Below are 25,297 nucleotides of genomic sequence, written 5' to 3'. Positions count from 1 at the left end.
GTACAGTCAATTGAAAAAGATGTTGGTGGAAAAAAATGGAGGCTCCTCTTGAAGTTGATGGGCAAAAGTTGAAGCAACAGGCTAACGGAGATCTGCTCCAGCCTGATGGAGATCATGACCAGTGTTCGTCCAAGATGGCCACTCCTGGTTATACTGTGCTTCAAAGTATTTGACAAACTATGTCCTGTCTCTGATACCCACATATTGCTCTTAAAAGCCTGAATTTGTCTTGTGTGGGTCTTTCAACATCATAAAACCATTCAATTTCACTCTGCTGAAAGTACAGCAGGGTCACGATATATTCCGATTTCCTTATTTGCCTGAATCTGATAAAGTACCTTTAGGAGTCAATGTGAAGGTATGTGAGCCTGTGGTCAGGTGGGCTTTGTTCACCCTAATCCTGGTAACAGCGTGTGGTTTGTGCAGCATTGTGAAAATGATAATGGAAGTTCAGGACTCATGACCTGCAAAAGGATTGTACTGATCCCATATTATCCTGTTCGAATGTTGGATAGGGGGGTATTTGTTTACTATTTAAAACGGTCAACATTTGCCACTAATTAAAAGGATTAGGCTCCATGCCAAATGAGAATGATGTTTGTAATGAGTGGTGGTCTCACTTCAGCTATCCTTTGTTACACAAGACTGTTATTGCATCATATTTGCTGTTTTTGCAACTGTAGTCTGGATTAACAATTTGGTTCTAAACCTTTATCCATTTTATCCCAATCTGTTACAGTATTATCCTTTTAGATCTCAGTTCTGGCCTAAAAGATTGTCAGTCTGAAAATGCTGTCTCGTTGGTTTAGTGGACAGGTGGCTGACCTGACCGTGTGCCATTCCGTTTCGAGGCTAGTAATTGAAGAGCATATTGACCATGCTGCCAGCAATGCAGATCAATGGGAAAGTGCACATGAGGTATATACAACAGCACAACTCCTTGGTTTGTTTTTATATACACAAAACCCAGCACACTTTCACGCATTTACCCAGAAAAACTACAAAGAAATGGAGAAAGTAGTGAATTGTGTGCTTTGAGTACGGACAGCATGAATTGCGGTGAGATTTAGCACTTACTGCTGCTGCTGTTGTAATTAAGAGAATAAGAAAGGTTATAAATGAGAGGAGACCATTCTGCCCAACTACCGTGGAACAATCTAGCCGATACGCTGTCCTCTTTCAAGAAGGGTCGATTAGCTACTAAATACCAAACAGGCTAGTTGAGTTGAAAGGTCTCCTCGTTTTAAACCATTCTTATGTTCTGAACGAAAACACCTGCGGTCTCTGATATTTGCTGCTGTAGCATAGTGCGAAATGTTTTGAAAAAGCCTACAGAAATGTTCCAAAAGTTTAAAGCTGGCAAGGACCTCTTTAGCCTCAGTCTTTTAGTTAACAACATTAAAGATATTTTAAAATGTATAACTGGTAGCTGTCCTATTAAAAACCAGCTTGTGAACTTGTTAGTTGCTTCTCCACTGTTTTTGTCCGTGATGTACTGTATGTTGTTGACCATTTTTGTTAAAAAGGAAAAGGCCTTACTTGCTGAGCCTGTGGCTTTCCATGAGAGGCGCGACACTTGACGATACAGATGCTTACGATTTTATGTGTACATGGCAACATATTGGTTGGTTTTAATACAAGCTACGAAGTTCTCGCTACTTAATCATCCAAGGCGGACTGTGAGTCACAAAGAAATGATCAGCTGTGATTAGAAGGCACAGGCTCATACACTCCCCGGTCCCTCATGTGACCCCCTCTTTAAGAAAGCAAGCCTGAGAATAAAACACCATGACATCATTAACCGAACACTCATGCTGTGTAGGCTCACACACGTTGGCAGGGAATGTGTAGGAGCTGTAAAGACCAACAATTAGGCGCTCCTTCCTACGGTCTGTGGTTTTTGTGTGCAAATCACAGCAGCATCAATCTGAAGTTTAAAATGCTGTCTTGTCGTGCGAAGTGGTACATTGGCAGTCCTACCTGAGTAGGATGGAGGGAGGAGTAAGGGGGTGTAGAGCATACTGCTTAAGGATTGTGATTCATAACAACACCGAGCTCTTCTTTTTAAAAAAGAAAACAGTGGACATGGGTGGAATGTTTGATTCTTCAAGAGGTGCAGAGCAGTCGGGTCTCTTTCGCCAGCACAGGCATTTACTTCTCATCCTGTTTTCAAGCATTTTTAAAGGTACAGTGCCACGGGCGGAGCGAGCAGGAAAGGCAGGGAGGCTCTGGTAAGATGACAGGCTAGCTGTGGTGAGAACGTGCCTGTCGCAGGCTGCGAGAGCCCTGTACTGCGGACAAAGCAGAGTTCTGTGTTTGTTTGTTGAGTGGGTGTATCATATGACTGTGTTTGTTTCCCGATCTTTCTCTCTTTATTCCTCGTTTCAGATGTGCTTGTACAAATGCCTACGTGTGTGTTTAGAGAGTTGCATACTCGGATATAGATACACTGCTATATACAGTGTTATCTCTACTGCACCGACACCAACAGAAAGTAGACATTCTCAGTGGAGTTATGCAATTAGTGGTGAAGAAAATTGCTGTTTTTATGCAACTGCGAATTCCCTTCATTGTACCCTGACTTATCTTATAACAGTGAGAAACCTGCAGAAATCTGGATGTTTCTTTTCCAAGCGCCACAAAGAGTTTTTAAACCGGAGTGGGTGAACTTCTTATTCTCTTGGCAAGACCTTGGAATTCTATGGGAATGTGAATTCTATTGCAGAAAACAACCTGTCCATTTGCTTATATTGTGAATGTTGTTTTTTTTTCTGCTGCTCTACTGCAGGTAAACTAAGTAGACTGCCACACTGTAGGGTTTCTGGGGTTTATTATTGGGGGAAAAAAGGCACACGTTAAGTGAAATGCTGGAATATGCATAGGAAATGGTAATAAAGATCTCAGCGTTGTTTGAAATGGCCTGATTGGGGGGGCTGCTTTTGTGTTTTTCCCCACAGCTTATTTTTTTTATTTATTATTATTGTAAATGACAATGGTTGTCTAATTTGTATATAATCACACATTTGCTTTTCTTAGCCTCTAATCCAGCTCAACTGGTCTTTTCTTTTTGCTTATTTATAAATTAGCTCCTCTGGGTATTACCCTGGCTTTGCTCTGGTTTGTCCGAAATAAATGGAATGGTAATCGGTGGAATTTGTCGCTTCAGTATTCAGTAGTTTGACAACAATAAGCTGCGGATTGTGAGCTGAATGTCAAATGTTAGATTTTGTCTCCAGCTTGCTTAGTGTGGCTTGATTATTGGTGCCTTGATAACCCCATCCCTCTCTCTGCCTTCCAAGTAAGGTGCAAAGCCAAACTACAAGGGAGTGGGAGGCTGTTTACAAAGAAATCATCTTAATGACAGAGTAGAATGATAACGTGAACAGCAGCTAGTAATTGTCATGTTGAATATAATAAAAATGCTAGATGAATGTTGTACAAGATGCTTAAAACAAGACTCAAACAGAATCTGCATGTTAAGTTTATCAAATGGTTCTGCTGGTGAGAATTTCCCCTCATACTGTACAAGTATCTTGTAAGGCAAGGCTTAATGTTCGCCTGTGTGCCCATCCAAAACCTCCTTACCCTAATTTCCCATGACGGAGCACCTGTCCGCTCTGTACAACATGCTCATGGGTGAAGAGGCTGAATTGGAATGTCATTTTACAAATAACCCCTCCTTGGTTATACCTGTAACTAGGAAAATATTGTATCTAATTTGGCGTGTAGGTCTGTATCGTTGATTTGGTTGTGCCAGGGGGAAAAAAGTTACCGAAATACCTAATCAAGACAAACAATTGTCAGCCCATAAAGGAGTTTCCAAAAGATCATTTATAATTCTAAACTTTTAAAAAAAACTTTAAATAAATCATGTTTGTTAATTTTAGTACTTTACATTAGTGGCTGATTGAATTAGACTGTCATTGGGACCGTTTGCCTGTTAAACCTTTGTGGTGCAGATCCTTTACTTTAAAATGTCCACATCCCTTACCAGCTCCGCACGTGTGTGGTTTTATGCACTGCGTTACTGAAAGAGGAAAGGTGTTTTCAGTATGGTGTTCCTCTATTATGAGAATGGGAGTAAATCAGGTCAATTCCTAAAGGAATCTCAAACTCCTGTGGTAATTCTCAATCTGTAGAGGGGAGGCGATGAGATCACAGACACCGACTCTTGCTCATCCCAGTGCTGTTCACAGAATACCATCCAAAAAAAAAGGGTCAGTAACTTAGATCAGGAGACAAAACATGATCGCTGAAATCCCTCACCGGGAAATGGCTGGCATTCGGTGAGGGGTTTGATGTTGGGGTAGCATCCTTTGTAAAACAAGGACAAACCCTGTCCTTCAGTATCCCTTAATCCACTGGCATGTTGTGTGTTCTGTTCATTGACATAACTCAACTGGTTTTATTACAAAGCGCCTTGGCACAATGCATCATGAAAGGTGCTATAATAAAATATTACTTTTGTTCAGCCTTTCTAATGATGTAGATGTGAACCTTCTCATGTCAAATCTCATTCATGTAGACCTTTGACAGCGCTGTGAGGTACTGACTGGGGCTGGTGTACCTGCAGGTTTTTCTTTAAAGCACCAGCAGCGAGAGGCTTAAATGCTCAACCTGAATGACTTCACTACCCCTGCTTGACTAAAAACAAGTGGGCACACTACTCCTCCAGCTGAATGGCTGGGGATCCCTGCCTCAAAGTTCCATGCGGTGATGTCTCCCAGATTACAGACGTTCCCACAAATTTAATCCTGTTTCCCCACTTGGTTTTCAGTGTTTCATGTTTGTGTATTTTCACAAGCATAGCAGCAAAAAAAACGTAAACATGGTCACTAAAATGGGCGGAGCGGTGGCTCTGTAGCTAAGGATCTGCGCCTGTGGTTGCCGGTTCAAATCCCGCAGCCGGCAGAGGAATCCTACTCCGTTGGGCCCCTGAGCAAGGCCCTTAACCCCAACTGCTCCAGGGGTGCCGTACAATGGCAGACCCTTCGCTCTGACCCCCGGCTCTCTCCCTATCTGTGTGTCTCATGGAGAGCAAACTGGGGTATGCGAAAAGACAAATTCCTAAAATTGCTTTTTTTAAGTACTTTGACCAGGAACAAAAGAACTAGTCTCTTTAATTTTGGATAATTTAATTATGATTTTTAAGATTGATTTTGTGTTTCCCTCTTCATTAAGAATATCAGAAAAGTTACAAACTAGTAAGGGCCATTCAGCACATTTGGCCTGTTTGGATGGAAGCCAGGGCAACAGCATCAGCAACATGACTGAGCACCTTGTCCCATACTCCCAACAAGCCTTTGGCTAAAGAAGTGCCTCCGGTTCTTAGTTTAAAATGCACTTCTTCGTTGTTTCCACTTATTTCCTGCTGTTACGTGTCCCTGTCAAAAAGTCAGTTTTAAAACTGGAAGACATCTCTTCAATTCCTTTTGCTTTCTTTCCGGTTACTATTGATAAATCCTGTGTGATTTGTTTTATGATCAAGGGCCCAAACTCTACTTTATGTTACAGTTATTATTATAAAAGGCCTTTAAAAGAAATTGCTTGTATCCATACCGTATATATGGCTACTTTTAGTGTAGCGTACCAGCTTGTAGTTAGGAATTTCCCCGAATTCCTACTTCTGAACTGACATGCAAGGTAATGCAATACCATGGCTCAAAGAAGTCTGTTTAAAAAGAAACAGTGAGGCCTGTGAATTGATCCACACGGCAGTATTTAACCAATTTAAAGCACGCAGTCCCTTCAGATTCAGAGTCTCAACACGTAATAATGCACAGATGTGCTTTGTCCACCTTTTATCTCATCAGACTGAGTACTGAAAAGTTAAGGGCACAGAGCAAGAACACTGCAGATAACTTCACTAACCATCTCTTGTTAAGGGGCACTACTGTGTATTGTCGGTTCCACCTATTAACCTGTGTCGTCAACCAGTCGGAGGACACCAGTTACAAGACGTCAGTCAGTCCCCCGTGATTGCATTACGTGTTGTTCTTTAAATGAATAAAACTTATCAGCGTTTTCAAACATCGGTTGTTCTGTTGGCAGCGGCTGAGATAATTGAAGGTGGTACCCTGGGGGAGTTCTGAAAGAGCCCCCTTGTCTGGCGTGGGGGTGGGTGAGGGGGTGACGGCGGGGGAGATGACGGGGCCGGGGCGTGAGCAGGAAACCCTGTTGGTGTGGCAGAGAGGAGAATGGAATGTTTAAAAAGAACAGGCTTGGAACTTCCGGGATGAGGGCGGCTGCCCCTGCGAGCCGAGCGCCTGGCGGAGCAGTGGGAAGCTGTGACTCCATCGACCAGCCCACTCACAGGATATACGAAGGGGAGGCGGAGGGGGCTGAAGGGAGGTGGTGTAGTGGGGGAGCGTGTCCAAGTAGGCCGAGGTCAGAGAATTGCTGCGTGTTAAATGCTGGTCAGGGGCTTAACATCCTGAGATCCCAGGCTGCTGGCTCGCTTGCGGCCGTTCCCGCTGCCGAGGAGAGGCTCGCTGCGCGGGAGTGCGTAGGCAGAGAGAAGAAAGCTAAATGTCTGTGGGTGGAGATATTGCTGCAATTTCAGCTGCTTTTCCTCTGACACCTTTTAAAGGCACAGCCCTCGGGTGGACAGGCAGACTAGCCGGCTCTGATAGTGAAGTAGCTGTCCTTTAATAGACTCCCAGCACGTTCAGAGCTCATGCCGCTTTCCTTTCCACTGGCGTGGAGTGCGTGATAATAAAAAATCATTTCCCGTGGGCAAATGGCGAAGGATTAAGGGGGACACAAAAACTTGAATCATCATAAGCATATCTATCACAGACTATTATTATGTGGAAGCATATTGTATAAGATGCAAAACGCTTTCATTTAAAAAAAGAAAATATTTTAAAACTGCAACAATACATTTTTCTGGTGTGTAAGGGGCAGTGAAACTGATTTGATTGTGGTTTTGAAGACGATAGATATTGCTACATGTTCATTAATACAGAAACTAACTACAGTACATTTAACGGTATTATACAGAATGGTATACATTCGAAATTGTCGTTTTGAAACCGGTTTATCACACACATTTTCTTGTTCTTTGTGTTTGTGATCTGTATCTATTTTCTGATGTTGAAATAGATAACTGTAATTGTACAACATGAGAGGATAATAGAACCTTAACCACTCCAAGAAAGAATAGGATAAAATAGGAAATTTAACCGTGTTTCATAAAATACGTCATGGTAAAATATAAAAATAAGGATGCATTATCTTATATGCCATTTTGTTTATTTACAATTTTCTTTAATTATATTTTATAGTTCAATAACCAGGCTACAAATGGAATATCTCCAGTGCCTAATGTATAAATTGTTTGTAATAATGGCGTTTGAGCTCGTAACAGCTGGTAAAGAATGAATTAGTGACCAATGGGATTCTGGTATGGGGATCAGTCTGGTTTTTGTGCCTTTAAAAGAGCAAGGAGCTGAGTGATGTTTCCTCAGTTGGAGAGCACTGCTCGGAGGAATGTTAAAGGAGAGCTCTATCTTGACAAGATAAGATGTTAAGTCATGCATAGACTGCGTGACTGTGACATCATGGCCCTGTGTGTCTGTGTCAGGGCTAAACAACACCCCCCTAATATAGACATCATCATGGCAATTATTTCAGCCTGTGCCAAACTCCTGGTATGTGGGTCACTCAGTGCATTATCACATACTGCCTGAATCTCATGAATGGGCAGCATGGATGTGCCACTGCAGGTAGAATTTGTTCGCTTCGGTGCAGAATGCTAGCTTACACAGTGACTGATGTATGCCATTTCAGCAGATGATTTTGGTAGTACCATAGGTGTGTTCTCCCTAAGATGTAGGTCGCACGGTGCTCTCTGCTGTATTGAATGTACTGTAAAACAAATCCATTATCTGTAGTTTGTCAACAAAAGAACAATATTGCCATCTTTCTTGCATAAACAGAAAACCTTACAATACCCATGAACAAAGATGTAATGTGCAATAATAAGAGAACTACATAATCAGGGCTTTATAATTGGATAAATATAACAAGTGACAAACCTAAATGATGTGGCGACATTCCCTGAAGATAATCACACCTGTAAGTGAAATGAAGTGACAATTATTTCAAATATTACATTTTTCACCTGTGTTAAGGATTTTACCTTTTCCTTCATCAAAAAATGTTTTTTGATTATACTTTGCTCATTAAATGTGGTGCCATTCCCCTTGACAGAAAGAAACATCAGAAATAATGAAATATTTTTATAAAAATACACATATACTTTTAAAAAAGTTTAATATGAAGTGGAAATTGTCCATTCAAATACATTATTAATTGGAAAAAGAGGTATTTAAATTTTTAATGAAGGCTGAAGTGCCTTAAGTAATAAATAGGTAATTAACAGGTATTTCAATTGTTTCTTTAAGTACTTAAAATAAGGTAACCTGTACAGCTATCAAAATTCCCTCTTTTCCACAAAAGTTTACTAGCCTTGTGCTGTGTACTGCCACAAATAATTTCAACTTCTTATTATATTTGGTTCTTGATGTTAAATTACCGATTCTGTTACAAAAGCAAACAAACTTTTAATGTTTAAAAGTGAACAATGACTGTACTTGCTCATGAAGTAAACACCTGATGCATTTCTGCTTTCTCGTGATTTAATTAACAAAATGACTCCGCTGCAAACAAGATGGCATTAACAAGCTAAACATGTGGTTGAATATGATACCTAACCCTACTGTACCTACATTTTCCTCATTGTTTTTTTTTATTTTCGATTATTTTGCTTTTTGAAATTAACATTGCGTAAACGTGCTGCTTCCTGTAAAATTTTGTTTGACCCATACGTGAGGGTACAGAGCAACACTCAGATCAGCCCTGCCTTAATGTTGCTGTCAGCTTCTGACTTAAAAACCGGTCTAAATTTGCCAACATTTCAGTTGGCATCTGGTAGCCTTCTGTTACACCTTTCAAGTACAAAGAATCCCTGGAATTCAATTTCTCTCCATGGGAACTCAAGTACTTTTGCTGGGGTACTCACATACTAGTATCAGTTCTGTCCCAAAACATAAAAAACACCTCAGCCAAGTCATGTGCTCAGTTTCTTGAGCACAAAGACCTTCAAATAGGCTGCCATACAGTATATAACAGAGGGCACTGTTGTAAGACGGGCAGATTCAGGTGTTATTGTAAAATCCATTTGAGTTGGGTAAAGAGAACTTAATTTTCCACTTATTGACTGCTTTGTTTTTGTCTCCTTTTTTAGAGCAGCAAAAGTAAAAAAATTAAGACTAAATTCTAAATGAATTTAGAAAAGAAAGCAGTTTTGTAACAAATTATTAGCTTTCTGTCTATGACGTACAGTATATCCATCAATTGATGGCCTCCTTCACTACCGAAGTGCTGTCGATGTTGGTTCCCACCTTTTTTGTTTTTATGTAAGGGAGATTTGTGTTTTATTTTATAAAGATCTCAATTTTTAAAAATACTTCACTATAACATTATGCAAGCAACTCATTTTCAGGATTCTTTACCTTTTCTTTCAGCGGTGAATTACTAAAGGTTATCTATAAACTAAACCATAACTTGGGCAGTGAAGTTTTAAATTGCTTTATATAATCATTATAAAAACAGAAAAGAGTGATATATATTGGGAAAATACTTCGCAAGTTTACCATTAAGTGTGTCTCTCAAGCCCATTTCCTTAAAAGTACTAGTCTGTTAAAACTTTCAATGAGCAAAGTACATGAGTAAATTAAAGACAAGCAATGCTGAAAATAATCATAACTATTTTAAGCTCTAGATTAATTTGATCATAAATCAGGTAAAAGCCTGTTTCTTTATTTACGTAGCCCCATTCAAAATACAACACAGGACTCTTAAGATGTAAGAAATGTATTTTTTAAAGCCTTGTCAGGTTTTCGGACTACCACCTGGAAAAAAAAAGGCTGAACTGCCTTAAGTATTTAATGACAATTCTTGTATAATAATATTCTAGTTTGTTCCTTGGTTACAGAGTAATTAACCTGACTCATTGGCATTCTATGCTATCTTTCCCTACTTATCTCCCACTTAAAAAAAGAAAAATAAGAATTCTCATTTATTTCAAAACCTCAGAGCTGCAGTGACACATTAAAATATGATTCATCTCCTATCCTTTTCGCCCACCTCCACCCTTTTGTTTTATATGTCAATCTGTAATGAAATAATGATATATAAACCATTACCCAAACCAAACCAGCTTCTTTTACAAGTTACTACAGCTGAAGACTGGGAAGGGAGAGGGATATATATATATATATTTTTTTTAACGGCTGAGGACTGGGCTATTGTGGATTGTGTGGCATTAAATCGGCATCCATCTTACCTGGGGAAGGAACCACAGCCACCCTGGAAGTAATTATTCTGATTCAGAATCGGTTAGAAGGACTCGTCACCGATTGTGAAAAGAAGTTTTAAAGCAAGGTGAAAACATGTTTTTTGAACTAAAGGGTATATTTGTAAAAAAAAAAAACTATAATATTATTTATTATAATATAAATAATGTTACTACAATAGCCAGCAAACATGATCTTATAATGTAACAAAAGTATATAAAGCATGTCTGGTACAGTACTGTAATTTATTCTGTCCAGTGACTTGACCTAGATGGTAGAAAATGACAGTAATCATTAAAGCTATGATATATGAGGCAGACATGATTTTTTGAAGACTTTTTAAAATTCATATACAGTATTTTCTAAATTGAATATCTGCAATATTCTGTAGGGAAATAATTAGGTACTGGTAGATATTTCCCCCTGTGTTACTCATAGTCTTTATGTATTCTGGTGACTTTTCTGTTTCATATTTCTTATTTTTTATATTTAATTTTTTTTTAATTTTTAATTCTTTTCATTTATACAGTCTGGTGACCTGTATAAACAACTTACATTTGTAGATGGGGAAAAACATGGAAAAAATTGATTATATAGAAGAAAAGATTGATAAAGTTCTTAGTTTCCTACTTGTTTTTATACTTTCCCATAAATGTTTCGATTTTGAAGAACAGTTATTCTTTATTTCTAGAAAGAATTATGTATGATAGTATTTTCTGTTGGGATTAATAAAACTTTCAGTGATTAAGACAATAAATTGGATAAAAAAATAAATTTGTACCCAATTTTTAAGATGAAGAAGAACCTGTATTTTTAAGATTCATCAGGATTTTTATGTTCTATATGTATAGAACACTCACAATTAAATGTAAAGTTATAAAAAACTTACAAAACATCAGCATTAAAAAACTGTAGTATTATTTTATTTAGAAGTAGAAAATAATTAAGTATTGTAATACAACTTCAAAATGTTGCATATGCCTGAATTTTTGCTTGTGACATTTACCTTATGCAGCAGCCTTAGAGAAATTTAGAAGCCATTTTTATATTATTTAACAAAATCTATTTTGCTTAGTGATTTACGTTTCACAGGAAAGAACATATGCTGTAATGTTTTATATAGAATTACTCAAGGAAAATGCAGATTATTTAGGAAAAATGGGTGAATCATTAGAAAGCACATGTATGCATCAGAATTTCCCTCTCCTTTCAGAGATCTACTAGTATGTATCATTTGATTTTTCACATTTGAAAATTTTGAAAATATAGCATGCGGTTTTCTGACTGTCGGGTGTCTCTTGTTCAAATGCAGACAAAAGTAAAAGAGCTGTGTTACTGAAAGCTATAGAACGAGACTGAAAACCAAACACCAATAGTTATATTAAAGTTTAGTTGCTTTGTAAACGGTATGTTCGGGATGAGTCAGTTTGCTCTTAAAGTTACACACTTTTAGGATTAGTCACGCAAGAGCAGTTTCGGGCTTTTGGACTGGTAGCTGCTGAAACAAAAACAGGTGAAGCTTAAGGTTTAAAGGTCCTGAAAATTATATATGGGTGTCAGATTACTGAGACAAGATGTGAAATAAGGTACTTTTTCCAAGACACAGAAGTGTCAATTAACTATACAGACAAAACAGTAAGGCATTGGTTACATCTAACTATGCCTGTGGATTTGTTGCATTAATATTGCACATTGGTCTGATGGAACAGGGGAATTCCATAATTGATGATTTGCCGTTTTTATAGAAACTTCTTTTTGATATTAAATGTAGGTTTTCATGGGTTAATGAAGGTGGTATCACACTCTTACCTAGGCAGTTGTTTTTAAAAATCGAATTTAAATAGAACTATCTGCTAACAAAAGGGCTATCTCCTCAGGTTATACAATAACGATTACTTTAGACTTTCAAGCCTCCACCTCATCGGTTAATTTGCCATGTTTAATTTTCTGTATTTAATTACAGAATTTAATTTTATTTGTATGAAATAATTAGCTTGTTTTCTTGTAATATTTATAAGTAAAGGAGAAGATGTCAATACAGATGATAAAATCAAGCCATTATACTATTGTTTACAGGGATGAAAAAGATCAGGATTATAGGATATAAGAGTAGGATTTTTTGCTTGTGTTTTTTTTTTTTAAATACATTACATAGGTATACATGGATCCATCAAAATATGGTTTTATAACTATTCAGCTTCAATTATTGTGTCTTTACTTTTTTAACTATAAATTCCATATATTCCACTTAAAAAAAGAGGGTCAATGATTTTTTATGAATGAGTAATATTTCTTTTTTTTCCATTTAAGCTTAGAATTTATTAGAAATGTTTCAATGCTATTCTGGTAGAAAAATCCCAGTTTAAAAGAGAAACATTATAGAATTTTGGTAAAAAAGAGGATTTTTCTGAAATTGTGACTTAACCTTTCAGTTTACCATCTGTATATGAAGTAATTTTATTTAACTTGATCCATGAATGGATCGGGCATTATTCCAGCCATTCATACTGTACATGTGCGTTCATACACGTACAGTAAACTGTAGTTCCTTTTACTGCAAACTCCAAACGATGTCAAATGGTTTAAAGAAAAGTCTGAATTGGCAAGAGACACGTCTGTTTCTCTGATTTGGCAAAACGATTTCAGAGCTTATTTCATCTCACTTTTTTTTCCACAAATGTGAAATTAGTAGAAAACAACTTATTCTTTTAAGAATAAATGGGACAGAGCATACCAGTGTGTGGATCTATATGTTGACACACACAGAAAATAGAGTTGCATTGTTGGAAATTGGAATCTCTCTTCAGGATACATTCTCAGTGTGGGGGACCGTCTCTGAACGTACCAGACAATTCCCTTATTTAGAGTCGCAGTCGATTCTTCAGTCTTAGGCAGGGGAGTTTCCTGCTTTTAAAGACTGAAGGCACAGCCTAGGCGTTTTCATGAGTGCTGCTCATTTTTTCTCTTTTTTTTGAATGGATGTCCTTTCTCTAACCTCTCAATTCAGAAGTCTGTAACAGGACACTGCCTTCTCCTGTGATAGGCTGCTCTGGAACTGGTCAGCCCCTTGGCGGTTCTCTATAAGAACTCCTGGTATCTGCCTCCCATGTGTGACTTGCCTACAGCTCTTAGTTCTCGTAGCTCAGTCAGAACCGCCGGGCGAGACGATCCCCACTCAGTGACATGTGATAACAGCGCTATCAGCAGGCTTGGCCACTACCAGCACAGCAGGAAATGAATTCAGCTTCGTAATCACCTTGGTTTTGTTGGATTAATGAGCGCTGGAGCTCAGAGCTGGTATAGTAACTGTCACTTTAAGGCTGTTTACTGATTAAACTATGAAGAATGCAGCTAAAAGCCTCTGCCAGAAAGTTGTGTGGACTGATTTTTTTTATTTATTTTTTTTACAGCAGAAAATTGAAACGCTGTCAGCAGTTATATCCTTCTCCTGAGTCCGGGTCTCAAATGAATGGCTCTGCTCCTGAGAAAAAGGGAAAAGTGTAATTCTGATATGTGTAGCAGAGGAAGAGGGAACTGCTTGCCTCTCACAGCAAGCAGCACTCAGCCATCAGGAAATACTCCTTTCACCCAGACTGAGTAAGTAAAAAAAAAAGGGCATTGGCTACTAATGGATATCATCTGTTGCATGTTAAAATTGTAAAATTGTTTGCAGATTCCCGATAACTGACTAAAACTTGGAAACTGTTGGGGTAGGGGAGTGTGTGGGGGAGGCTAAAAAAAACCTTATAGCTGCAGTAAATTATTTCAGTTAAAAGTACAAATTATGCAAAGCAACACACGAGGGACTGGCATAAATTGTCATGGGTGTTCAGCTGACTGTCATTCATGATTTATACTTTTTGTGTGTAATTTCTGCTCCAAACACAGTGGTACATGACAAATGACATCATGAATGAAACGTTTACAGTGCAGTTTACCCTTATCTTGAATTGCTTCACAAAAAGAAAGGGCGTCAATATTTGGAAGACGTGCCACCAGGTTTCTCTGGTATTTATCCCTTTCTCATGAAGAGTCTCCTCCGTTTGAACGCGGAAGTTTCTCGGTTGGCCTGCCTAACTGTCAACGCTGTGTGTAGGGTTTTTTTTTTCGGAAACTTGCCAAACATGAGCTGTTTTTGAATGACCGTGGTCTGAGAAATGAGCTGTGGGAAAGGGCACTGAATCAGTTCTTCAAAGGAAAAATATCTCAAGGTCCAGTGCAGCTGCAACAGTAGCAGGGGGGGAGTGGTCTGGGGTCTCTGGACCAGTAACAGGAAGGTAGTGGGTTCAATACCCAGGTGAAGCACTGGTTTCGTACTCCTGATCAAGATACTTCGCTTGCATTGCTCCAGCAACATGCTCAGCTGTATCAATGTGTACTAATGTATGTTGCTTTGGATAAAAGCTTCAGTGAGATTAATTATTAATGATCAAATAAGTTGCTTTTGCACCATGGTGGCTCGTGGTGCTCTGCAATTGGCTGGCTAGTAGAGTAGCAGACACATGTCTTGGTCCATCACCCTGTTGCGTCTTGCCAACAAGGATGAATCACCTAGTTTCCAGCACTGTGACAGCAGCCAGATGTCATTCATGTACCAGAGCTCCGCTAAGAAGGACTGACCAGGGGGATGAATCAGTGTCGAGTGGTAAAGTCATGTCGATCTGGGCTGCATCTGTTTTCTTTTTTTTTCCTCGTTTTTTTAGGAGCTTAGTCACTGGCCAAATAGAGTGCATAAAAATAGTATAAATTAGGCCAGCTGCAGCACTTATGACTCTTCAGTAAATGGACGTCAGCACGTACTGTATAAACAAGTGGGTCCCTCTGCCTCTTCTTGAGACTTGCACTTGGGTTTCGCACCAGTAATAACCTCAACACGGCTCAAAGGTAAAGATGTCACCTGATCTCAGATCTCACGAGGAAACACTGAAACCTGTGAAACAGCATACAGCAAAAGGGATGCCATTGACCGATACAAACCAAGGGGTTAGGCTTGTGAATCTAAAAATATCTGTTAATAGACAATATTGTACTTTGTTTTGTTGGCCATTGGATAATTAATGAATAGTAGTAAATTAAGAGGATTATAAAAATACTGAATGTAGTTTTTCAGGCTTGTGTGCGGATTGTGTGCTGCATGATTTATCAAATGTACATCTGCCGTATGTTCAAAAAGAGATAATTGCTCCTTACCTATTTCACCAATCATAAATATTTGATGTACTGTAAAAATGAATAATGAAATTGGTGTGGTAAAGTGCTGTGTACAACCTTTTCGAGACAAAGTACAGTATCAACGCCGAGTGTGTATATATAGCACATTTGTCCATTTGGACTTTGAAAAAGTTAAAAGTAGAGCGATCGTTGCTCGGTAGGAAATACCTCCCAGCATGCAAAGTGTTTCTGCTCACACTGATGAATGAGCCAGCCAGTGTGAGGGAGTGTCTTAAAAGAATCAGGCCGGCCATTAAACTGTCACGCATGCCAACCTAATTGTTTTATTGCCCTTTATATATAGCTGTCGGAAACTGGTCTGAACAATGCTCTAAAATTAGGCTTCAAGGCTACCTGTTTCTATCAACAGAGGAGCAGGAAGAAAGGGGAATGAATGTGGTGTATAAGGGCTGGGTCAAGATAAGCTCGGCCATTGCGACCAGAGTTCCCGCCAAACCTGGCGGAGTGCGGCTCGTCCTGCCACATGACTCCATTCTAGAGAAGGTGTGGCATTCTTTCTGTGCCACGACGCAGTGGTTGTCTGTCCTGTCACACCTCCTTAGGCTAACAGAGTTAAGACATTTTCCTTTGAGTGCCAAGCCTCTCGTTACGAAACCTCGTTACGTTGCAGTTTATCATCAGTAGGCGTAAAAAAAAAAAGAGAAATGCAACTGCCTGGATTAACACTGTGATTCAGTAGTTTCAGCACATGATTCACATTTTGCTTATTCCTGATTAAACATATGTATTCGTCCATATGAACTGTACAAATGTATCACAATGCAGTATTTGAAATGGTTTGCCCTATAAGAGAATTGGATCTCTTTGGGCTAATTTCATTTAAGGAAAAGCAAATAATGGGATTTTGGACTTACATAATATTACAGCTTAGCACATACAGGTGAATACTCAGTTTTTTTTTTTCCTCCGATGTGTTCCTGAAAATACAGAAGCACTGATGGACATGCCTGATAAGTTTGAAATATTTGTATCGTTTTCACGTGTTCTCCTGAGTGAGCAGTGCGGAGGATCTGTGTAGAGAGTGTGTGGTGAGCATGCCTTTGTCAGTAAGCTGTGTCTTGCTAATACTGAGGACAGGAGGTCATTTATTAAACCTACCATCATTACCAGAAGACATCCAAACCCGGACAATATGAACAAATTGCTATTAGTATATAATAGTTAATACTGTAAGTGTAGAAGGGTCACCAGGTTTACATTTCATCAGTTATTCTAATAATAAGTGCATTACCAGATAAATGAACGGCTTTGTTTTTTGGTTGTGAGCTATTGTCGTAGTTGTTTCACAATCAATGGGGAGTGAAGGGGATTCTGGGGCCTGTCTGTACTGCTTCTGTGTCAGCCTTCATCCAGTTTCCCACCAAGGCTGAAGCTACCTTTGATCCCAATTTTGCCCTTAGAACAAGCCCTCAGTTTGCTAGTAGTTTGAAGGTTTACTTTAAAGTTTAATGTTAACTGCTGCCTTTTTGGGTGTGCTCAGTTAATACAAGTTAATTAAGATATTCAAGTCTAACTCAGTTGTGATTTCACATGCTCCAAATTACATTTTACACATCTCTTCCAGCAGCAACAGGTTAGGTTCTCAAAATTCAAGATCAGTACAAAAGAACAGCCATATCACTGCAACTCACAACTGGCAACCCACTGAAGCTAAGCGGGTGTGAGCCTGCTCAGTACCTGGATGGGAGACCTCCTGGGAAAAACTATGGTTGCTGCTGGAAGAGGTGTTAGTGAGGCCAGCAGGGGGCGCTCACCCTGCGGCCCATGTGGGTCCTAATGCCCCAGTATAGTGATGGGGACACTATACTGTAAACAGGCGCTGTCCTTCGGATGAGACGTAAAACCGAGGTCCTGACTCTCTGTGGTCATTAAAAAACTCAGGGCGTTTCTCGAAAAGAGTAGGGGTGTAACCCCGGCGTCCTGGCCAAATTTCCCATTGGCCCTTACCAATCATGGCCTCCTAATAATCCCCCTCTATGAATTGGCTAACTTTCCTCTGCTCTCTTCCCCACTGATAACTGATGTGTGGTGAGCGTTCTGGCGCACTATGGCTGCTGTCGCATCATCCAGGTGGATGCTGCACATTGGTGGTGGTGGAGGGGAGTCCCCATTACCTGTAAAGCGCTTTGAGTGGAGTGTCCAGAAAAGCGCAATATAAGTATAAGCAATTATTATTAACAGTTTCTAACCAGCTAAGAATATCGCATAAGAATAGTTACAAACGAGAGGAGACTATTGAGTCTAACTAGTCATTTGGTAGCTACAGTAATAGTTACTTGATTAGAGGATCTAATCCAGTCATTTTTTGAAAGATGGGTCTTCAACAATATTGCTGGCAAGCTTGTTCCACACTCCCACAACCATTTGTGCAAAGAACTGTCTCCTCTTCTTGGTTTTAAGTGGACTTCCATGAACTCCACTGATGAATTCCCCTTAGGCTATCTAAATTAGAGTTAGGTGATGTACATATATATACTGTGTACTTGCAAATGTCGAATAAACTAATACATTTTATCTTTTCCATACTTAAGCTATGTCTTGCTAGACTCTTAAATATTCACAGATAATTTCAGAAAAATACAAAGAAATTACTGCAGCCGATAAATAAAATCATCACCATGCTATTGTAAGAGGTCTAATTTTTTCTGTTCTCAGCCTCTCTCTAATTACAATAATACTTGGAAGTGCATTCCAGACATAAGTGTGAAAGTGTGTTTGTTAGGAGTGGACTAACATGAGGTAGAGTACGTGAATATAAATTATATTCACGTGTTAATGTATTTAAACGTGTACTCCCAGCTGCTGCTTGTTACCATGTCCATTGATGGTGTGTTTTTCCTTATGCTTGCTTTACACATGTAGTGTTCAAAGGCAATAGGTTTATCAGAGCCCATATTGCTCTTTCTGGTTGGAATAATCTTGTGCAAAACAATCGATGAGGGATTATCTCAGGAGAGATATTAGGAAAACTACAAATGAGTGATAGGTAAAGTATCACTGTAGTGCTGTTGAATGTCTCATTTCAGAGCTAATTAGGTTAAAGTGAATGTAGCAACTTTAGTGTTTATATCATGGAGATCATTTTACTTTCTCGAGAAAGATCATGTGAAAATTAAAGCTTTTAGTTTTTGCTACTGTTTCTAACATTTCATTTTCCCAAATGCCAGGCACAGGCAGTGCTGTTTTTATTGAATATTTCAAAATGTCCAAATACTGCAGCTTGGCTTGCAGGCAATGTGTGTTTTTCATACTAGCTCAGCTGTTAGCTACAATATCTAGCACATTACATCTGCTTGTCCTGGATCTGTTTAACATCACAGAGAAACAGGGAAGTATAAGGTTTAATGGAAATTTCCCCCAGCGTTTGGTCTCCAGCACAGCCACCTTATTCCCCTGGTAGCAGTTTAACGGTTGCATTTTGACAAAATTCTTGCAAACCTATTTTAATACGAGAAAGGAAGTGGGAATTCAAACGGTATAATTAATCACCAGATATTCAAATAATTTGGAGGTTTATAGGTCAGGTTTTGGTTTTTTTAACCAGAATTGTAGTTTGAAATAATTTTATCTTCACATTGTAATTTATGCATGGCGCTTTGATTGTTTGGAAAAATGAAACCATCTTCTGTAATGTCCGATAACCTTGATTTTATTTTATGGTACAGTACGTAACTACTATTTCAAAGAGTGTTTTCCAAGACCTTCAGCATTTTAGATAAGTCGGGAAAAATCTGGGACAGAAATACTATAATTGATAAAGAGGCCCGTGTTGCGTTAAACCTTATTTCTAGCTTAAGATTTATTTTATGTTCAATGTGGATTGCAAGTTGCTCAATGCAGTATAAAAATTACTGTAATGTCTATGGAATATAAGTTTGTTAAAGCCCCAACTTTCACTTTGCTGATTGTGTGCTGGTTGCTTTTGGTGAAAGGTACAGAAATGCCTTGATGAAGTCAATTTTATCAACTCCATTCACACACCCAGCTAAATTTGCATTGGTTGAGAAGCCCTGTCTCGACTGTTCATATGTACATAGATATAACAGTAGGCATTCCTGTCTGAGACACAGCTGCTCCTAGAAAGCTTCTGCTGACAAGTATAACTGAAAATAGCATGTTGCTGTCTTGCACAGAGAATAGATATGAAGAGGAACTAGAGGGAGAGGAAGATTCATCACTGGTCTAACACAAGGAAGAGATTTTGATCCATGTGAGACAGCATTACAAAGAGGCACTACCCATACCTACTAAACATTCTACTGTAGCCAGTAGATTTCATGTTTCTTCATTTAACCTGCACAATTCAAGTTTAGTTTATTAGATCCTTAAGTGCAATTGTTTTTGAGTTCTCAAGTATTTTATAAAGGACATAAATATAAGGTATTTATATATTGTTGAATGTATTAATGAATGCATGTTGAATGTAAATTGAATTTATATATATATAATATGCAATTTCCATTAATATAGAAATTGTGCACAGATAACAGAAATCATTGCTTTTTCTTAAGCAGAGAAAGTGACTTCAATGCATGGAATATAATAGCCAGGCTCAGCTGTAGAGTACTGATACACCAGGATCCCTGCAAATTAAGCTTGGTTACTTAGTAGAAAAATGGCAAAGTCTAAAGAGCCAGACTGCCTTTTCTTATAACGTTCTTACGCTCTTGATCACAAGGTGAAAGATATTCCATTGCAGTTCTTTGGAAAGTGCAGAAATTTGGGATGCTTGGGTAAAAAGACACAAAGAAAAAAGTATTCTCCTTCCCGATTATCATTTTTCTAAAATATATTTTATGATTTGGTAAACATACACAGCATACAAAATGTAATTACATCGTTAAAAAGCGCTTATAATAAAGGGTCAAAACTATTCCAAAAGTTACATGGTTTAGGAAAAATTTGCAACATACCTTAATAGAACAATATCAGAACAATAGTTTTTGCATCTGGATGGATGAAGTTACTGCACAACATTAAGACAGAATGCCAAAATGTACTGTACATTTTTGGTCAAAACCACTGAGCTCTATGACCAAATATTATATTCTGATCAGACACAGAGAGAATCATTTTTAAAAGCAGTCTACACATAGAGATGAAAAGGTGAGGTTAACAGCGATATCTGCTTTGAGGAGTTCAGCCAGTCAATGTAGTGCATTGTTTTAAGTCTTCAGCAGAGATTACTATGTGGAGACCCAATTCACTTATTTAAAATCCTCAAAACTTATTTAAAATACGTAGCTGTGGTCTTACTGCTGGGACATAGAAGATTTACATGTCAGCAAGTCCCAGAGTGTGAGACACATGGACCTAATCCTGTTGATGGAATACTGTCACCCACAGCATAGGAAACCTACCAGTTTAAAGACACTCAGATAGAAGCATTTCATATCAAATTAGAACAAGAGCTTCCAAAACTCTTCTCAAAGAAGGACATGTCAAGTGCCAGAGTGAGGGAGTGAATATTCTTTCATAATAGCAAAGTAGTTTTCTGAAAAATAAATTTGATAATGTCTCCTCTCTGTTCTATCTGCAGCTTATACAGTATGTATAATTTTGACTTTACCTACTAGCATAACCTAGTGTATATTCAGGATAGGTTTGCAGAATGTCTAGATTAGTTTTAGGCTCCCACCCCTAAATGTTTGGAGTATTGGAAGGCCAGAGGAAGGGACCTGATCAAATATATACCATCATATGAACATTAACTATCCTAGAGGTAAAAGACACAAGTTGTTGTCAAATTAGTCATGCTTTTCCTTTTAAAGGATACATAGAATACAATGCACGTTATCCTTATTTAACATTTGTCCCACACGGTGTACGTCTTTGAGATTTGCTCACATTTTCATTATTTTAAGAAACTGAAATGGTAGAATACAAGAGGTACTGCTGCCCTTTATCTACCACATAAGAGGCAGTTGGGGAGATGTACTGTAACTGACGTGAAAGCCATTAAGTTTAAAAGGTAAACCCTTTTATATACTTCAGGTGTTAAGTCGTCAGAGTCATGTAGAAATGGAGCTTTGTCCCTAGAGTTAAAACCAGAATTGTAACACTAATGCTTTGTTTTCTGATTATTGTGAGATGGTCTTACAAGCCCTATCGGTCCCAATAATTTATTTGGCCTGTTTAATGGATATTTAAAGTCTGTTGGTCATATGAGTTGTTTGGAAACATAAAAGCTGACCTGGAAGTGACCAGTGATGAAGGTCAGTCCTTCAGCCCGCCCCACCCCCTCCCTTACTGACCACAACCAAAGTTAATTTTTTTCTTTCCTCTGCTGGTCATCTCCTCTGAAGCCACATTTTTACCTGCAGCGTAGGGTGTTCATTTGCCCTCCCACAGGCGGAGGGTGAGTCATCCCAAACGCCCCTGCGTTTGGCCAGAGGATTCCCTAGTAGTTTTATCTGAAGTGCTGCATTAGGCAGAGTCCAGGGCAGCGTAAATGATTCAGTTCCTGCCGGGGCGACCACTTTGACATAAATTTGGTTAGGGGTTCTACAAAAATGTTTCAGAATGTGGATGTGGTCAGCCCAGTCATCTTTGAGGCAGCTTGGAGGAAACCCACATCAACTGTAAAATCGTGAACTTCGAACTGCGGGAGCTGCACTGCAAACAAAGCCAAAAGCAGGGCTCTATGGTCACAGTACCCCCTCACTTTCCCTAGTTCCCATCATGCTTAGAGTGTGCCAGTTTCTAATTTTGATCTCTATCTTCAGAATGAGCAGTGAAACTTACACCAGAGGACATTTTGCCAACTGCATGGTACTACATTTAAAATGGACGTCAGAGGGAACTTCTTTACACAAAGGGTTGTGGGAGTCTGGAACAAGCCGCCCAGCCATGTTGTTGAAGCCGATACCCTGGCATCTTTCTCATTTGTATTCTTTGTTATTCTCTTAAATTGACACGGTTAAAATAAGAATAGAAAGAAGTGTAGAATCTTAAATGCACAGACCTCTCTCTTAGCAACCTTGTAACCATCATTGCAATTGGCATGCGTTTCCAGAAATAGTTTGGAATACCAGTGGTTTTTAAGGGAATATTTTATCCACAGAGCATGTCCACGTCTGAAGTTTATTTAATTATTTAGTCTCCTATGTGTATATTTTATGTGTAAAATTAATTAAAATAACGATTCTATGGTTAATGTGTTAAGTGCTGCCTGTATTAGTCTTCATTATTCCCAGTTCAAGATACCAGCATGTATAGTAGGTCTACATTGCAACCAATATTCAGTATGTTATCTGAAAGGTTTGAGTCAATACCTACATTGCTTTACTGAAGGGGCAGTAATAGGTACTTCTTCAGAACTAACTTCTCTTAGTTCTGAAAACACTTGAAATAATGCCTATTTCACAGCAAGTGAAATTTGAAATCTACCTGATCACATTGTAGCCTGAACTTGTCAGATCTCAGAAGCTCAGACATTGGGCAGGATTAGTGCAGGGACAGGAAACCTATGGGAAGCCAGGAGTGAACTCTAAGTGGTATTGGTCAACTGTCCAGAGTTGGTGGAGCTCTTCCCTGTGGATCAGAATTTCCTAACCTGTGCCGTCGTTTTGTAGGAGGTGCTGTCCTTTGGATGAGACATTAAACTGAGGTCCTGCCTTGGGTGATGAATGAGCCTGTGGCATTGTTCGTATTGTAGTGCAATCCAGTTGTCCTTGCTAAATCCTGCTGTGGCCTCCCTGAATGGTCCCCCTTATTTCAACTCGTGAAGTATTTCCTCATTATCACCCGTGTTGTGGTACTGCCTATGTGGAATGCCACGTGACACTCAGGGGGAGGTGCTCTTCAGTGATAAAGTGGTTTCCCTAAATACAGACGCAAGAATTTATTAAGTTTATTAAGAATTACACTGAGCGGCAATGGAAGACTTGACACAGTTGGCAGTAAGAGAGGGAAATCCTTCCAAGTCCCAGAACCTCCTCTTTCTCTCATGCCAGGTTTTTCGAAAGCCTGTCCTTCTAAATGCCGGTTGTTGAACGAGTCTCTGTAGGTGTGAAAATCCTGCGGACTGGCTTTCAACAGCCCCACTTTCTCCCTGATGCGCCGCGGGATTGAAAAAGAGGAGTGCGCTAAGGAGTGGCAGGTTCTGACGCATAATCCACTTTCTGGATGACACATCTGCCTGGCCTTTCCCTGTCTCGGTTGAAACCGGAGGCTTCTCCACCTCTGCTTTCAGAGAGCCAGCTCTAAAGTGATATGGCCCTGTCCCTTTAGCAGTATCGATAAATCAAAAGGGGATCGCCTTCACAGTAAAGCACATTTCAAGCTCCACTCTGTTAAATCGAGCGCCCTCCAAACTGCAAAGTGGAATCAGCCAGTTTTCTCATAGCTAATTGGTGACAGAGCTGACAATATCAGCCTTGTCTGTGTGAATCTGAAGAAAAGGCCAAGCTAACAGAACCTGCATGATTTTTATTTCTGCTCCCTTTTATGCTTGGGACTGTGTCGCATACATCAAAGCCATTTCTTTTAGTCTGGCAGGGCTATATATGTTCAAACGCATTCCTGCTAGCTCATGCTAGGAGACTGGCAATCTTTCTCTCACAATTGTTGCACCCGGAACAATTATGTCCTATAAGTTCGGAAAAATGGAGATAAGATACAGTTTAGAAGGTCAGCCTGAAGATTTTATCATTTGTCAAATCTTACTCAGCATTGCTGACTTGGTTTCTTTCACTGTAGGTACACATTTTTTTTTCCCCTACGTTCATTAGCGTTCAGTCTCAAGGCCATTGTGCTGTTTGAGTATTTGATCTTCTCTGCCACATAGCAAAGAGCAGAGCCTGGAACTTGGCTCTGGAACACTGCGGCACATGAAAGATGAAGTAGGTTGCTTTCTAATCAATTGTGAAACTATGTGGGATTAAAAACCAGGTTAATAGTACAGTATGTCCTGTATGCTGGTTATTTAATTTGTAACCATCCTGCATTTCTGAAAAGGCTGCCTTTGCTTGGCATTTTCATTTTCATGCTTTCAATGTGAAGCTAGTTAAAAGATTTAATTCAATAAAGCTTGATGTGATAAACCATGTGATGTACAGTAAGTGCTGTGGAAAGTTTAGCATGGTTAAATCTTTTGACTGCTTTTTGCCGACTGTAGTATTCTAGACAATATTATGCTTTTATTAGAGCTCTCTTAAGCCCCTTTGTTGTATACCGCTTCAAGTGAGTATGGTTACTTTCTGACAGTGTGGGTCATGTTTTATGTTGGCTCATTTTAAAACCCATCTATTAATGTTTTCTTTATAGGTCCCCAAACTGCTCACACCAGCTTGGAAGACATCAAACCTCCTTTTCCTCTTTTCCATTCCAGGTGTTTTCCAAGGTGAGCAAGTTAACCGTATTTTTGTTTGTTTTCTGCATGTTTATAAGGAAGTCATGTAGAGAATCCAGGATTTAAATGTTTCCATTTACTTACAGCTTTTGTAATGAATATTCTCAAAAGTATCAATTGCATTTACTTATGAAGTACCATTCAACAAATTCAACCATTTGATCTCACAAATCTACTTTTTTAAAATTAAAATATGACTCCTTAAAAGATAAAACTACTTCACTGCTTTTACTCCATTTACTGTTTGACCACCTATTTTAGTCATTGTTTAAGGAACAAATATTCTCATGGTACTCCCTGTGTTTTGCATTTAAAAACACATGAAACATCAAGAATGAATTAGTAGCCTGAT

The 25,297-nt window shown here is 39.0% G+C and overlaps 1 long non-coding RNA gene across 2 annotated transcripts in view; it reads left to right on the top strand.

Annotated features, from left to right (window-relative positions):
- Nucleotides 1-24,954, top strand: part of LOC148676234 (uncharacterized) — a 49,172-nt gene extending 24,218 nt beyond the window's left edge. The window contains exons 1-3 of one of the 2 annotated variants that reach the window (XR_015926310.1): nt 13,395-13,658; nt 13,772-13,958; nt 24,861-24,954. This is a non-coding gene — a long non-coding RNA (uncharacterized LOC148676234). Of the gene's footprint in view, nt 1-13,394; nt 13,659-13,771; nt 13,959-24,860 lie in introns of those variants that run through there. The other variant, XR_015926308.1, reaches the window with a different exon arrangement.
- Nucleotides 24,955-25,297: the final 343 nt, after the last annotated feature.

Source organism: Lepisosteus platostomus, chromosome 2 (assembly GCF_059453375.1).
Source record: "Lepisosteus platostomus isolate fLepPlt1 chromosome 2, fLepPlt1.hap1, whole genome shotgun sequence".
NCBI lineage: Eukaryota > Metazoa > Chordata > Actinopteri > Semionotiformes > Lepisosteidae > Lepisosteus > Lepisosteus platostomus.
This window is presented reverse-complemented; position numbering and strand designations above follow the sequence as displayed.